This window comes from Apus apus, chromosome 2, assembly GCF_020740795.1.
Source record: "Apus apus isolate bApuApu2 chromosome 2, bApuApu2.pri.cur, whole genome shotgun sequence".
NCBI classification, from domain to species: domain Eukaryota; kingdom Metazoa; phylum Chordata; class Aves; order Apodiformes; family Apodidae; genus Apus; species Apus apus.
This window is the reverse complement of record NC_067283.1, coordinates 32,906,442-32,923,526: the sequence shown is the minus strand read 5'-3', so window position 1 is coordinate 32,923,526 and position 17,085 is coordinate 32,906,442. Positions and strand designations below refer to the sequence as shown.

Below are 17,085 nucleotides of genomic sequence, written 5' to 3'. Positions count from 1 at the left end.
GACCATACTGCCAGCTATTGCTCAGTTTGTCTCTTTTTGCACACTTTTGGGATGATCATCAGTAATTTTGGATCCTAAGTGTGTCATCCTTTTTCTGCCCCTTCTGCTGTTGAAGATACTGTGATTCTAACCTTTTTCCAGAAAACTCCTGGATTACTATGGGGCAAAGCGTGCCTATGAATTTTGAAGGGACTGGTACGTGGAAACACAGCCTTGGTAGCAGGTATTCTTAGTTTCAAACCACTCAGATGAGGACAGTAACACACATATGAGGAAAAGCAAACTGGGGCCCTTTAGTTAAGAAAGTAGAGAGAGGAGGTGACCCAGGCAGTCTGAAGTGGTTGGCTGCAGTAGTATGCAAAGCTCTCAAGAATATTGTGAATTAAAGGACAAATAGAGGCTGTGAGGTGAACAGGATAAAATGAAATATGACTTTACAATGTTGGATTGTGCCAGGCTATTAGACTCATTGAGAAACTATTTTCTACACAAAAGAAATATGTGTTTCTTTCCTGCCTTTTTGTGGAGTCTTGTGGGATGCAGTGATGAGGAAGCTGTGAGGAAACAGGGGTTAAGTGTGCACAGAGCTGGCTAAAAGTGAGAGAGCACTGCTGAGTGTTAGTAAGTACATGTCGAGAAAGGAATTAATGAGCTGGGTGCTGCAACAGCAACAAATGTGCTGAATGGAAATAGCTATGGAAAGGAAGGACCCTGCTGTTCATGGTGGATATGCTGCTAATGTGGTCTTAAGGTGGTCTGGTGAGGTATATCCCGCAGAAGAGAAGGAAGCTTACTGCCCTGACTCAAAGATGTCTGTGAGATTTCATTTAAATATTGTTCGTACTGCTGACCTCCTGTGTTAAAGATGAACTGAGGCTGAAGTGTGCCCAGAGCAGTCAGAGGGATGGAGAGCTTTGTGCTGGGAAGTGGATGCTTAGTTTAGTCTGTCAAAACAAACCCTTAGAGGGGACCAAGACTGCTTCCTATCAGCAGTGCAAATATCAGAGAGGACACTTATGAATACATGGATCTAATCTAACTGTGAATAGAAATGTGTGTTTCGAATGAGAAGGTGTTTCTTAACCATGCAACAAATTTCCTAACTAGAAAAAAAAGTTTTGCAGTGAGATTGTTCAAGCATGGAACTTGACTCTCTAACCTTGGAGGTGTGCAAAGCTTGATTGGACAACTGAGCAACTTGATCCAGCTTTGAACTGGAAGTTTAAGTAAGGGGGTCGTCTTCTTGATGACCTCCAGAGGTGCCTTCCACCATTCAGGATCCCATGCTCCATTAGAATGAAGAAGTTCTCAGAGAGCTTTCACAGCATATTAGTGAGAATCTGAAGGAAAGAAAATAAAAATTCTCAAAACCCAAAATACTGTGAAGGCAGACCTTTCCAACAGGATTATTTGTGTATGTTGATGGTAGGCAGAAAAGACACCTGAGGATCAGGCTGTTGTTTCCATGCTGTGAACCTTACAGGGAAGACTTGTAGGGACAAGAGAGAACATGCCTTGCCATCTCTTTTTGGATTTGGGTCTCACAGCTTAGCAGCAACAATGATGCCTTCTAAGCATTTTTCAATAGAGAGGACTGAGGAAAATAATGTATCAGTTGTCTTTATCACTCATTTCCTCAGTATAGTTTTTACAAAATTCAGGGTGTTCTGCAGGAGAGCTGAGAATAGCCAAGTAATGGACAAAAAGCGTTGAGGTCTGGAGTAAATATTTTTTTTCAATGAAAAAAGAGTATAGCAAAGGCAGGCAGAGGATACAGAAAAGGAGTTGGGGGGGAAAGAATAAAAAGAGTATTAAAGGGAAAAAGGAGAAAGAGAAGACCAGGAGAAGTACAGATTGGCTAAAAAGATTTGCAGCTTTGAATTTCTTTGTCATGTCATTTAGAAAGTGAAATTAAATGGAGAAGCAAAATTAACCTGGCTTTTATTTTTGAATCATGGAATTACAGAGCTTAGAAAAGATGGGGCACTAGTCTTGGCAGAGTCAGAAAAAACAATTTGACTCATCCTTCTCTCCCTGATTTCTTGTCTTCCCGAGTAAGCTCACAGTTGAGTTGGTAGGATTGTCTTTAATGGGAAGTGGCAGTTGATACATCAGGCCTATCTCCCACAGAGACTAGCAAGAAAGATCCTTTTTGTGTTTGTAACTCAGTTTTCTGCTAATGTCTTTCCAATGAAATAAATGCAGGCAATTTGGCTCTTAGTCCAGTAGACCTACTATTAAAATAGAAACACATGTGCAAGGACCAGGCTGATACTTAACTGAGCTCAATAGAAATTTTATAATTGGATGCCCAAGAAAACATGTTTTTTAAAACAGGTTTGTTTTGTTTTTGTTTTTACATTGAAGTGACAGGCAAAAAATAAACATACAGGGGGAAAACTGAGTAATTTAAAAGATATTTTTGTGTGAAAGGATATCTCATTCACTGCTTTTGTTTGCATTTGAAAGGAAAATGTTCATATGCTTTTGGTAATCTGCAGATTGATCTACAACTGTGGTTTCTCATGCTACAGAGTTGCGTGATTTCCAGCAACTAAGGCTCAGATTGCCCTAAGCTATGTATCCAAAATATAAGTATAAACCTTCACGGAGTCATGATGCAATTCTCCTGGTATGGCAAATAGGATGCATCCTAAAAAGCTACAAGTCTTGGCATCTGTGAGGTGCAAGACAGCTGTACATGCAAGGCATGTACAGTCCTGCACCCTCTCGCTGCAGCATTTCTTTGATTTAGTGCATGGACCCACTGCTTCAGCCTCGCACTGAGAGCCAGGGCATGGCTTTCTGCCTCCTGATACCCTGCAGTCTGCAGCCTCCCAGGTGACCCTCTCCATTGCGTGGATGGCTCAGAGTGCCCGTGGTGCTTGCAGTGCACACACCAGTGTTGCTGCTCAGCCTGTAACCCAGGCTCTGCATAAACAGTGTGTTTGTGTGGCTGTGTACAGGGGTCTGCTTGCTGAGGTGGCAGGTGCCTTGCTTTCCCAGGACAGCTGTGAGCAGGGACATAGGTCTGAGCATTTAAACAAAAGCCTTCCCAGGAAAAAAAAAATCTTGCAATGGTTTGGAAATGCCCTGTGTTCGTAGCCCAGCAGCAAGCTGCGGCACATGGGCTGGCTCAGAGACCCGGGGCAGTTACGCATATGCTGAAGGAAGACACGTCATTCTGGGGAAGGCATCAGGCACTTTCGGTTGGATTGCCTGACACCCGAGGACACAGCAGTAGAGAAGTATGCTGGCTTGGCAGTGGGACACTGCAGGAGGGGCCAAGGGGAAACTGAAATGTGTCCGTGCTTGTACAGAAGAGGAATTCTCAAATGCATTCTTCCACTTCTCTCACACACTTTTTTCCCTTTTCCACTATGGCCAACACAGAGTAGCTGTCTCGTAGGCAGTTACTCAGTCAGCTGCATATATTTGCCTCTGATAATGTCTTTACGTTGTACATATTTCATGTCAGGACATGTTGTCTTTCTCACCACAATTATAATTTAGTGGGATTGACACTCTGAGTGGCTAAAAGCTTTTTCTATGTGTCCTCTTCTGAATCTTCTGGTCTTTGAGGATCATCTCTTGAATACATCCTTGCTACTGTCCACTCCAATATCTGCTTTCAGATTTTGGAGCACTCAGTTGCAAGTGGTCTCTGGATTTGTCTCCTGCAGTGTGGTCTCTGCTTCTTTCTCCTGCTTTGGATCCCGAAGACCTTTGCATGTTTAATCCACCTTTCCCAGGTGGACTGGCTGTCCTCCACCCCCACACCCTCTGTCTGTGGCTTGTCCATCTTAGTGGAGGATGAAACGTATTTTAAAGACAGTGCTGCTGCAGCATACCCAAAAACCAGTGGAAGGAGATCTGTACTAGCTCCAGAATGCCAAGGACTCATCTACAGGGGCTTGAGTCCAGTGCTGGGCCTGACTACACTGCCTTGCAAAGGCTAGCACCAGCTTAGGAGTTAAGGATCACAGCTGGTGCACAGTCCTCTGTGGAGAGCAAGCAAGAGGAACGTGTTTGGTCTGAACTCAGTGAGTGCAGAGGCAGCAAAGGGGAAGGGGTGTTGTGGATCGGGTTGGAAGAGAGCTCACAGGGATGGGGAGGCTTCATCCAAGCACTATATGAAGAGTCTGCCATTGGTAGAGTCACCAGCCTCATGTGGGCTACGTAGTGGATGGAACTCAGGGATGTCAGACAGATCTAACAAACAGGGGTAATTGCTACAGGTAGTATTTGTCCTTCTGACATGCATTCATTGTTGGGAGAGATCAACATTGCTTCAGGAGAAGGAGTGATTTGCCACATATTCAGGATGGTGCTGTCTACATGCAAGTACTTCAGTAATAACATCTCAGTGGTGGTTGGTACACATGGCCCTGGTTTCCCCAGAAGACTAACTTACAGATGTGCTTGCAGAGAGCTTCAACAGCTGTTTTAGGCTGATACCAAACAATAGTTAGGCCACAGATTGAAAGGACTTAATGGCTATGATTTATTTTTTTGTGTTGTCTGATTGCACCTCAAAGGAAAGAGTGAAATAAATTATCACTCAAGAGATGGTCCCAATATTTGGGATCAGAGTTCAATATTGACAAACTGTGGAACAGCTTCAAAAAAAAGCCAGGTTCCAGGTAGCTCACTTGGGCAGATAATCTGAATGCATCTAAACATGATAGCTTTGACAGTGATGGCAGGATTTACATGCTTATGTTTAGAAATGACACCAGGAAGGACTTAGCTGTAGAGTAATTACCTAAGTTGTCAGAGTAGATGTGCTGAGAGACCTGAAGTTGTCTGAGTATAGTTGCCTACTAATGTGACTGGTGTGAATACTGAGGGAAGGAGAAGAATCAGTGAAATGAATCAATGGCAGGCTGTGTCTCTCCTAGTGAAAATGCCAGAGGCTGCCAGAATTTCCCTGGGCAAGGAGACTCAGGACTCTGTGTTATTCAGTTGTTAAAATACACCTGGTCTCACTTCAGGCTAGGGAAAATATCACTCTCCAAAACAGTTTTTGGGCATGGTTTGAAGGTTAGAAACAACCAGTGACCAGTACTGGCAGTTAGTGAGCATTAATCCTGTTTTGGAAGGTGAGATGGTTTAACAATGGGCTTCAGTGCCTGGAAATGGTCTTAGTCACACTTAATCCTTTAGCAAAGTTGTAGCATTAGACATTTGGAAAAGTTCCTGGCACCTAAATTAGAGCAAACATCTCCTAGCCAAACTGTCAAAGAAATGGGAAAGCCTGGGCATGAAGTTGCTGAGCCGATCTTCTGCATTGACTGATAACCTGACTTGTTTGGCATGTTCCTTGTAGTCACTCCAAACCAGTCCTTATTTTCCACTTTTGCCATGCACTTCCACAGCCTTTCCTAGTTCTGCTGACTGCTTTTGCCAAATACAGCTGTGGCACTTCACAGCAGCCACAGGGTGCAGTCTAGCAAGGACCCATAGCTCAGGCACACCACCAGAAGGCATAGTTCGTGTTTGCAACCCAGTGCTGGGACCTGCCCTTCTCTTGCAACCCCGTGGAGATGTTAGTCACACCACCTAATGTGCCAGATGCATCCTTCATTGTGTGATCCTGTGCTTGCACTGGAGAAGTCAAAGGCTTTATTACCATGCTTGGAGAAACACCAGTGGTGTGGTAGGCTAGTCCTTTCTTCTGCTTTGACCAGCTCTCAAGGGAAGGACTGTATGTGATCATGCATGCAGGATGGTGTCCCTGCACAGGAAGGCAGGGTTGGTGTGGCGCTTGAAGTGCTGGGATCACCTGGCTGCACAGGGTGTTTTCAGGAGTCTGGTCTGAGATGGAACATAGTGAACAACATCTTTACCAAAATCCCTTTGTAAAAGGGGTCAGTCAAGGATGTGCTGCCAGGTGTGAAAGTTTCAAATGGTGTTGCAGCTTCTGGGTCAGATTTTGCTGTGCCCATTTCTGAGTGACAGGTGTTATGACAGAAACACCAGTCGTTTCAGTGTAATTACCTAGGTTGTAAGCATAGGATCCACCAAGCACAGACTCCACAGGCTTAAGGTCAGGGAGGCTTGTGCTTCAGTTGCCTCTATTCAAGACAACCACTACATTCACACAGAAACTGAAGTGTATGCCTAAAATCCACACTTTGTTTTCTTGATCCTGCTTAGTCAAGTCACCATTTCATTTATTATCTCATGAAACCATTTTCTCCCAACTAAGCTAGAATTACAGCTCTGTAATGTAGGGACCAGATTTTACACCTGAATGACAAAAAAAAGAGGTAAATTTAAAATAGCTATTATAAACCCAAGTTATACTACTTGGCTTTGAACCTCCCCTACACAGTGAAGGAAGAACAGAAAAAAAATAAAGACAAATTACTGAGAGATGTTTGCCCTCCAGCTGAACTACGTTCTTGTAAAAGCAATAATCTGCGTCAAACTGATCTAAACAGAGCAATCAGCAAAGGAAATTAAAACTGTCATTCTTTGACATAGAATACTTCTTGATAAGAATGCAGAACAGCTGTAAGCTAAATGAGACACCTACTTCTTAATTTTTCATATTTTTTTTTCTGTAATTTTACAGACGTTACATTGGTGTTACCAATTTATGGATTGTGTCTGGCAATTAAATGGTTTGTGCTGGTAAATTATTTCTGCAGTTTGAAAATGTATTTTTCTTATTCTTTGGAAAAACAGACAGGATAAACTGTAGCTGGTAACTGCTTTTGGAATGTGAATTGCTTTCTAAGTCTTCTGAGAAAAGAAAATGCAATTTCCAGGCCCCTGTCCTAGAAAAGCAAAACCCGAAACAAACTCGCTTGCATTTTGTGTGTGTGTTTTTAGAGAACAAGTGTTACCTGTTATTCTTTTTGCTTCATCTAAACATACAAGTTAATACATACTTTAAAAACAAAACGAAAAAAAAGACAAGATCCCTCCAAACAACTCGGTCAAACCCTATTCTCATTTTGGCATGGCTGCTTATGTACTTTTAGAAAAGAGGAACTTGGCAAGTGAAGAAGCTGAAGTTTTCCCATTTTAAAACGCTTTATCTTTCTTCCATTTTCGCTGTCATAGCAGGCAAGTTTACAGGAACTATTTCCCAAACTTTCTTAGAGTTGTTGAAACATATCCCTCCATGCCTCGCTCCACAAAAAAGATCTCCTTCACTCCCAGCATTGCATGGCCCTTACCTTGGTAAACATTTTCATTGCCTTCTCCTTTGGTCTCAACAATGTAAATAACATATAGGAGCCACAGGGCAAGTCAGCTAAGAAAATGCTGTCTTTACTACTGCTTCAAAATGGAAAGAAAAATACCTTCCCCTTCCCTTAGGAAAAAATGGCAGTGGAAGTGGGTGGCAGGTGAGCCTGGGTGCTGGGCCACATGGTGCTGCTGAAAGGGCTGCCAGGCTGCCTAGAGATGGGAAGAGTGAGAGGATCCTCACCTCTTTTCTCCCCCCCTTCACTCAAGCTTCCCTAGGCAAACTCACCACTTCTCTGCCCTATTTCCCAGACTCTTAAAGAAGGGAATTCAATTAGCTAATCCCATTGGTCAACCTATGTTCTGTACTGCAGGTGGCCTCACTGCATGAATCCTGTGAGGAGGATTCAATAACAGCATTGCCAGTCTCGCAAACCATGCATTAAACAAGCATTCCATGGGGCAAGAGGCTAAATATATACTATGTATTTGTTTCTTCCTACATTTGCTTTGCTCTGGATTTGAGTCTCTAGGGCATATACAGCTGTTTTTCAAGCTCCTATTTGTCAACACAAGGTTTGACAATGTAATTGTTGTTGTTGTTGTTGTTATTAATAATATTATTATTATATTTAAAAGTCCAATCAGCCTTTAGGAATCTGAGGCTATTAATCCTCTAATAATGGTACCACTCCTACTGGAACTCTTATTAAAGTACTGGGAGCTCATGAGGCTTTAAAGTAAATAATACTGTAAAGAAATGCTTGCCCTTAGTGTGCTTGTAGTTCTTCTCCCAGAAGATAAATTGCCTAAGCAGGAAAATACAAGGCAACTGAATTTCCTATTTTATTTCAAAATAAAAATTTTAACTCTGGCACAGCAAAGTTAAACACCCTGTCAAGCAAGCTTAAGGACTTCAACTGAGGAAACATCTTTGCTGGCATCAGTCTAGTGTTGCTTGGTTTCGCTCCATAAAATCTCAAACATTTCTTTGGTCCTTCTGACATTCATCATACTTTCATACTCTCCTTGGCACAACTTCATAAACATCACAAACCTCACAGATGAGAATATGAGAGACTTGCCCAAGAGTGTGGGTGATCTGCCCTCAGGAGGAGACTAAGAGCGGACCAGGAGCCTAAACTCACCAGGGTTTGTCCTTTTAACTTCTGAACATTATGGCTTTCCTGCTTTGCTGTTGTGCCTTTCTGTCTGTGTCCTTTCCTCACTGGACCACAAACTTGTTCTCCAGGAGCTGCTACTGTGCTTAAGACCTCAAAGGATTGACCCTCACATCAAATTGTGATATGAAAGAGTAGAGGTGTTTGGGACATCTGGTATAACTTCAGTTCCTTGCCACCGTGTTACAGCCCAGGAGCCTCTGAGGTGCTTTTTTCAGTCTTTTCTTCCAGCCTGGCACATTTCCCACAGTTTATGAGTAGCCACTTGCACCAGTGAAACCTGTGAAGACATACTGCATATTCTGGCCTTGGGTGACAGAGAGGAACTACGTAAGAATGTGAATTTCAAATTGCCTAGCAAACAAAATTCTGTGTAGAGATGTTCAGGTTTTTTATGTCTCCTTGGCATTTTCTTGCAGTTCTTTTTGAAGTTTTGGGGAGCAGTTTTGTACTTTCGAACCAAAGCAAAGGAATGGTAATGCAAGTGGGCCAGCAGACTGGTGACCAGTCCTGTAAATTTTTCCTTAAACTGAATTTTGATGTGCATTCAACCAAACAGAAACCCCTCAACAAACAGAAACGTGGTGAGATACGGATTTCGGCTGAAACAGTTTCCAGATCTGGTTCATGCCTGTGCTGCTGATGGAGAGGGGGCAAAAGGGAGAGGGAAGAAGATGAACAGGGATGGTAATAAGCAATGTTGGACTGGAGGGATTGTTGCTATCTTTTTGTTTTGGCATAGACCCTTCCTTAACACGTGGTGAGCTATAGCCTCTGTTTTAAGAGAGGGCTGCTTTTCAGAAAGGACTTCTAGGTGGAGGCAATATGGGCAACTTTCAGCTCGCATGCACAGCTGTGCCCAGGAGAGACACCAGTGAAGTCACAGTGGTCCTTGGATGACCTCTGGCCACCTGGACTGACAACTCTGCTGCTCAGGCAGGACAGAAACCAGAGCCTGAGCTAAGAGCCTGACCTGGCTACATCTGTGAGCATGAAATCATGCCTAATGATTGAAAAGTTGAATTTAACTCTCCTGTAGTTTCAGCTGTAAGGATTTGTAATGCTTCCTGCAGCCGGTTTCTTGGCTTATCCTCTGGCAGTGTCCCAACAGCAACAGTGCATTCTAACATGTCACCAGGGTTTGTCAGCAGAAATTTAGGGAAAAAATCCCACCAGCATTGCTCATTTTAATCTTTCAGAAGAGGTCAGAGTGCTGAGCAATGAGGCTTAGAAGAGAAGAACAGAAACAAGGGAAGAGTGGTTATTTGCTATGATTGATGAAAATAACATTGCAGATCCCAGCTTGAATTTCGGGGACTTGTAGTAAATCCATGAATCCATCGAGTATATAAAAACCCTCACAGTTTTACATGTTGCACTATTTCAAATTCATGAGACCATTATTTTATCTTCACCAGGTCCTGCCTTTTCATACTGTCTGCCACACAAATGATCCAGAAACAGCTTACAATTACCCAGGTCTCTGTGGTGACTAGGTCATGTAATCACACCTGCCTTCACTGTCACTGTGTATCACCTTTCCCTTGTCTGCTATTTACTTTGATTTAGGTTCTATTTAGGCTATTTATTTTACCTAGCTTCCCTTTCCTATTTATCTGCTGTCTACTGTCCATATCTTGGGTTATAAAATCCAGGGAGAAAAGTAACTTCCCAGTGAGTTATACACTGCCACTGACTGTGAGATTTACTTTTGGCTGGAGTCTCCAGACTGTCGTGTCACATCAAATAGCGAAAAGAAAAACACTATGCAGGTCCATCTGAAGGGTCTAGGAAAAAAACCCAAAACATTTTCTAAAAGGTGAGCAGGACAGCCCAGAAGTCTGAAACCTCCTTTAAGTCATGTTCTGACTTATTACTCAGATACCATTCATTTCTCTGCAGCACCATTTAATTAAATCAGATAGGAGAGAGCTGTTGGATTGCATCCACCCTCTCAGTGCCTTTCTTGGGCATGAGAGTTATTCCTATCTTCTTTTGACTCCATGAGATGAAAGGTCACATAGGGTCACCATCTTGGAAACACACTGCATTGTGGCAACACCCTTGCAGTGGTTCTCAAAAAAGCTAACACGTGATTTATTAGAAAGTATATCCTCTTTTCTGAGGGAACTTATCCTAAAACCACCACAGAGTACAGGGCAGAGGTGATACAAGGTTTGCTTCCTTACTTTTTTTTTTACTTTTTTTTTTTCTCCTATGGACAAGCTGGTGATCCAGGTCTTTGTTACTATGAATTTAGACTGTTGTACATACTGGAGGGCTCATCTGTGTTTCACCATCCTGTTTTGCTAGGACTATGCCACAGGAGCTGCCATAGAAAGAGCAGTGCCAAAAAGCACTTCAGAAAAAGGGTAATAATGATGCCTGTAGTTCTGTTTGTGCTGTACAGTCTAAATCCATACCAGGTACACAAGGCAACATGAGGTATCTCTTTAGAAGTGATCCCCTTATTCTCAGTTGTTCAGATTGTTAACTGAAGGCTGGAGGGAAGGGTGAAGGCAGCAGCCCAAATCCCAGGTTTCCGTGACTCATTGCTATGTCCTGGCCATGTCCTCCAGCTGCTTCTAAGCAAGTACTGTTTTCTGCTGAGTCATAGTATTACAAGGCATTTTCCCCTTGTGATTAATCCCTTCTTTAACCCAGAGAAGAAACAGCAAACCTGATTTCTGCTCTCTCCTGCTCTGAGGAAAGTGCTTGGGTCATTGAAAATGTGGATTCTCCTCCGTTACACATCACCTTCCCATTTTTTCCTGGCTCCTGCTCACACCCAGCTTTATCTCTGATGCATGGAAACATCCCTGGCTCCCTTAGGGAACCTCTAGTTATCCTGCTTACTATCCATCTTATTAACCAACCTCTGCCAGAGGACAGCTGTAAGTGTTTTTCATGGGGATTTTCTTCAGCGTGAGCTGCTGTGGCAGTAAAGTGCTTGTAGTACTCCTGATGCCTTTGCTGCTCTTACTGTATGTTGCAACAGCTTACACAGCAAGTTTCCATGCCCTGTCACATGTTAAATCACTCTTGACATCAGCTGATAAGCTTTTCAGAGCCTGCAGCCCAATCTTGACCAAACCAAGACAGGAATATGCGTCCTGAGCTGCATTTTCTCATTTGAATGTTATGAAACACTTTTGGACTCGTGACTTCTCTGGGCTGACCTTACTTCATCTGCAGAGCAAGGCCACTGAGGAGCACATCGACCTCCAGAGGCACGGAGCTCGAGGCACCCATTGTCAGCTATAGCAAACAGTATGTGCTGAAGCTGGTCAGCTTGAAAAGCAAACCACGAGGCTCAAACCCTGCTTTTAATAAACCAGGTGTCGTTATGGGGAAGTGATTTATTTTTCTGTTTATCAAGTATTTGAGAGAGAAAAGACTTGGCTTTTTATTTTTTTTGGCTGAGGTTCTGTGGGAAGCCTATCCAGCTAAGCTTGTGAGTTCCCACGTTATGAACTAATACAGCTAATGCTGCAGGACATCAGTGTGTGTCAGGCACCCGAAGGCACCAAGCTCATTGCAGTCTGGAGGCCTGTGTTCATGGAAGGCTTTCTCACTTCTGACACTGGAGAGGGAAGGCAAAGTTACTTACAGTTAGAGACCTGTGGCCAGGGCTCGGTAAAAAGTTTAGAATATGCAAAGCAGCACAGGTAGAAAATCATGGTTATCAAAAATTAAGCATTTGTATACACATTGGAGGGCCATCACGGTCTAGTAGTACTTGAAACACAATCCCTATTTTCTTTTGTGCAAGGTTGGTGTCACAAAGCCATTTGTTGTCTTTGTCTTATCCCCCTGCTCTCTCCAGCCAGCCGGTCTTGACACAAGAACAGCTGTCACAACACTGCCGCCAACACAAAGTTAGGAAGAGGGGATGTCGGGATGTGAGCTGAATCTACTGTATCTGAGGTCTGGAGTAAAGTTAGCTGCTCAGGAAGGTGAGGGAAATGTGAACAAAATTTGGCAATTGACGTTGTGAAATTTCTGAATATCCTAAGCATGGACAGAAGAAGAAACAGCTTTGATTTTTGGAACTTTTTTTTTTTCCCCAGATGCAACAGCCCTTGCCAAACGTTGGACGTCAGAGGCAAGAACTTCAAAGCAATGAACTAGTGTAAGATGTCATTGGAAGATGCGTGTTGAATGAGCAGAAGTTCCTGGGCAGCCTGGCATTGCAGCAAGATGAGCTGCTGCTGCTGCAGAGGATCTTGGAGAACTGCTCAAAGTGCTGCTGCTGCTTTCACATCCTGTTACATCTTGAGAAACCTCACTCAGTCTCACTGAAAGTGAATGAAGTTGTTTTGTTCTCCTTACTTTGCAGATGTCCTTTTTTTTTTTTTTTCATTTCAGAAGAAAAAAGGATGGTGAAGGGCCATCCCTTGACCAGAAACCAGATGTAAACACTGAGAATGAAACAGAGATGCCACAAGCCTTGTAGATGGCTGAAATGCAAGAGGCACTTTCCAGGGAAACCAGTGAAGATAAAAAAGGGAATGTTATCTTCTTATCTCCCCTCCCAGTTTCCAAAGCTCTATGATTGATTTTTCACAGGCTGAGGATGACTCACTGAATAACTGACCCAAAGGTATTAGGTGCCTCTTGAGAGCTATGGCTGGTCAGTATAGCAACAAACCTGCTAGAGGGAAAATGCCAGAGAACATGGCAGTGACTTCTGCCAGACCAAAAGCAAGGGCTCTTGTTCAAAAAGCTTTGTTCAAAGCTTTCCAGGGTTGTCCAGGGTCCTCTCCTGCTTCCTTTTCCTGTGAGGGAGGCTGTGATGAACCATGGTGCCTCCTGCGTGCGAAGAAGCAGCGATGCCTGGCTGACTCTCTGGCTGCCTCGCTGTAGCGGTATTACCATAATTAATCAAACTGGCAGTCCCTAGCAGATTAACTGCAGTCATTCTCTTCATTGTACAGGCAGGGAATTCAAGGTGCAAGGAAGCTGTCTTGTCCAAAGAGACCTAATGAATTAGCATGAAAGCTCACATGAAAATCCGTGAGGCCAATGCTAATTTCAAATGCACATATTACCAGTTAGATACATCTTTAAAAATATTTAACTGATGTTTTGCACGCACACAACTTTACTGATAATTCAAGCCCTGTTGCAATTTCAATCTATATGTCTAATGTTAGAATTAAAGGTAAGAAAAACTCAGACCTGGAGGTTAATCACAAAATGCAATTAATCTGAACCTAAGAGTAATTTGCTGTCTGTTTTCTGGAGATGGTATTTCAATGACTGGAGTTTCTTAATGAAATAACCATACCCTTGATGCTTCATCTGCTGAATGTGAGTATACAGAGTTTGCCCTGGTAGCAGAGGCTAAAAAAGATCCCAGCCAGATCTAATCAGAAAAGCAGTAGAGCACATTGCAATTACTTTGCAGGTTTTTCCCAGCATCACCCAGAACAGGACTCATTACAGTTGGACTCTACAAAAACACTCATTATTCACATCACTCTATCTGACAGATTTTTTGATTATAAATGTATATTCATTAGGATTATGTTAGGCATTTTGTCATAGCATTAAGTGTTATTCTCCATTATTCCATTCCATATCTCCATTATTCTTTGGGATTTCTTACGAGCCAAACTTGATTTTTACAGCTTTTGAAAAATACTGAGCTTTGTGAATTTTCTGTTGACGTAGACTGTGTCTCAGAAAGTGGAGCTCTAATAAATTTCCAGGTCTTGCACACTAGAACAGATATGGAGATGGTGCCCTCTGATAGAAGTTGTAGGAGTTGCAGTTGGAAGATGTTGAGCCTATATTTCTGCTCACAAGCACCATCACTTTCCCCTCTACAGCTGTGTATTCAGAAGTCTGTCAGTGCAGATCTAAACTTTTTGCCTTTCTGTTTTATTTTGTTTCGTTTTGGTAGTTATTGTTTCGCAGCAATGTAACAGAGCCATAGACACCAGCTAAAATTGGAGAAGACCCTACAAGTATTTTGTGTTTATTAGAATGTGGAACGTGGCCATTTCCTATGACTGTGGTTGATTACTTCATCCCAGTATCACTTCTTCCAGCCTCTCTCGTATTTCCTTACCACGTACCACACTACTTAACCACAGCTTTTTAGACTGGTTTTGGGGCTTTGGATCTTTCAGCAAGAAAAGTTGCTTTATTTCTTCATTTTTCACTGAAGCTTTCTTCTTTTCTGTCTTCCTTGTATATCCAGGAGTGCCTTGCATTCGCACTGGCTGGCATTTCACGCTGCTGGTCTTTGCTGCTGAAACATTAATATTTCTGTCTTTATATGTAATTCTCAGAAAATGTCTTCTTCTTCTTGGCCAACAACAAGGGTTAACTGAAAAATAAATTTGGTAAAACATATTCTGGAGTGAGAAGGCTGGGAAGATGATGGTTCCCTCGCACTGGGCAGTGGTGTGAAACTCCTTTCATTCTCACGTCAGCTCAGTGACACTTCATCCTGGTTTGGACAGGTCTGCATACAAGAACAGAAGAAATTTCTGAGTGAAATTGTCCTGGCTTGCTGACGTCTCATTGACTGTTGATGCTCTTTCTGAATTTCCTTGAAGTCAGGGAGATCACAGCCTCTAAATACTGCAGCTTCCCAGCAGTATGCTGGAGGAAAGGACCTGGTCACTAAGTCTTTTATAAGGTTTGGCTTAGTATCAGTTGAAATGAAAAACAAATTACATAAACCAACATCCCCTCTGAAATTGGATGACCTTTTTCTGCAATAGTCTGAAAGCTATGTGCTCTTGTCACATCTCTCTGTTTGACCACTGTCTTCATTTTTCAGTAGTGACGGGGACTCTCAGTGCCCTTAAGAGTATCCTGTACACATAGCTTGGGTACAGCTCTTGCTTTTTACCTGTTCTGACTCTGAAATAAAATTGTGCAGAATTCAGTGCACAATATAACTGTTTCTCAGAGATCTAGCTTTTTTGTCAGATTAATTGTGCCAAAGAACATCACTCTGGCATCTTGGATTTCAGTTTGGGAAAACTGGTGGCTATTTCTGCAAGCAGCTAGGAAGTAAGTTGCTCCATCAGAGTGGTAACGGAGAAAATTATGCACCAAGGCAGCATGGGGCATGGAAGGGCTCTCAAGCATTCCTAGTGTCCTCATCCCATGTGTAGAGTAAAGTAATTCTCAGTTACAGAGACAACAAAATGCTCCCTAATAATGTTTGGTGGCTACCTTGATCTCTTTCCATGTGCAGTCTTTTTTCTAACCTTCTTTTTCTTGTGTAGCAGAATCAAATTCCAGTGAATAGTGTACCTTTAATTGAAGGTTTACAAAGGCTATGGGTGCTGTGATCTTCCACTCTGACTTACTACTTTTCCCTGGGCTTTACTCCACTGGGCAGTATTGGCACCAGGGGAGATACGAGTGTGTGAATGCATTTGTCCTTTTTGGCTGTCTCATCACAATGTTTTGGTTTCTGATCTGGCTGAATAATACAGTTGTATTCTAACTCTTAATTTTTACTCTCTCATTACACTGAACATTGCTGTAACTGTGACGTAACAGTTGTGTATTGAGCTACCTGTTGTTCTGCCATGATTCATGTGCTAACGGGTGTTCTGCTCGGACTGTGCCGGCTGTGTCAGGCTATGAAGTCAGATGTGAGCTATTTCCCAGGAAGAGCTTAATGCACGTCTGAAAGTTCTGCATGTACTATCTGTGAGCAGCCTGACTCACCCATTTATTTGGCAAACTCCGCTTAACTCCATGGCTTTCAGAAAATGGACACTTGAAAAATGTTTCCTCTCTTAGAATGAGAAAAAGCAAAACTCATCGGCAGTTGGTGAGTGATGTTGTTGCCAAAATATCCCGTTACTGTGAGATAAAATAGAACAAGGATCACTCTTGGGCTCACTGTGGAAAAAATAACAACAATAGAATAAAGCACATTGGCAACATGGAATACAGTGTTAGCCATCTACAAGCATGCTGTGTGCGTGCCTGTTCTAGAAGGGGAGTTCAGCACTTTTTGCAAGGAAATGAGAGGGCTCAGAATGCTACATGTTCATATCCTAATCTGTGGGCAGGCCAGGAGACTACCAGACTGACCCTCTTTGACCTCTGTCTAGCATGGGTAAAAAGCTCCTTTTTCTTTGCCTTCAAGGTCTTGGGGTTGGACATTACTGGAAATCAAAGGCAGTAATAAAAAGATTCCACCAGGGCCGCACGGTGTTGGCTTTTGCCACAAATGTAGTGACTGAGGTAGTTATAATTTGAAGCAGCTATCTTGAGCATCTTTTGGCAGTATATTCACGGTAACGTGAGGTTCAATAGAGAGTGTAAAACTTTCCTAGATAGCTGGGGAGTAAATTGAGTACTTATTCTAAACTCAGTGTTACCATGATTAATTTAAATGCTGAGGTGCAGCAGGATATAGTTATCTAAAATATCAACCTTATCTTGTTGGGATTTGAGATCCGACTCTTCACCTATATCTTAGGTTAAAGAAAAAGCTGCTAGAACTGGGTGTCAATACTGTATGCAGCCTTTCCATTGAGAGGGGTGTGGAGAAGCACATGACAACATCCTCATTGGGGGAATCTACAGTCAGTCTTAGGTACTAGCAGTATTTTGTGTTGACATTTATGGACAAAATAAAGGAATATGAAATACACCAGGCACTAAATTGTCTGTGGTGGACTGCTATGCAGAAAGGTTGCTGAGATCAGCAGCTATCTTT

General features: G+C 42.6%; 1 long non-coding RNA gene across 1 annotated transcript; it reads left to right on the top strand.

Annotated features, from left to right (window-relative positions):
* The first annotated feature begins 9,358 nt into the window (after positions 1 to 9,358).
* LOC127381577 (uncharacterized) lies at positions 9,359 to 12,712 on the top strand. Its single transcript, XR_007888755.1, has 2 exons — positions 9,359 to 12,337; positions 12,452 to 12,712. It is a non-coding gene; the product is annotated as an uncharacterized LOC127381577 (long non-coding RNA).
* Positions 12,713 to 17,085: the final 4,373 nt, after the last annotated feature.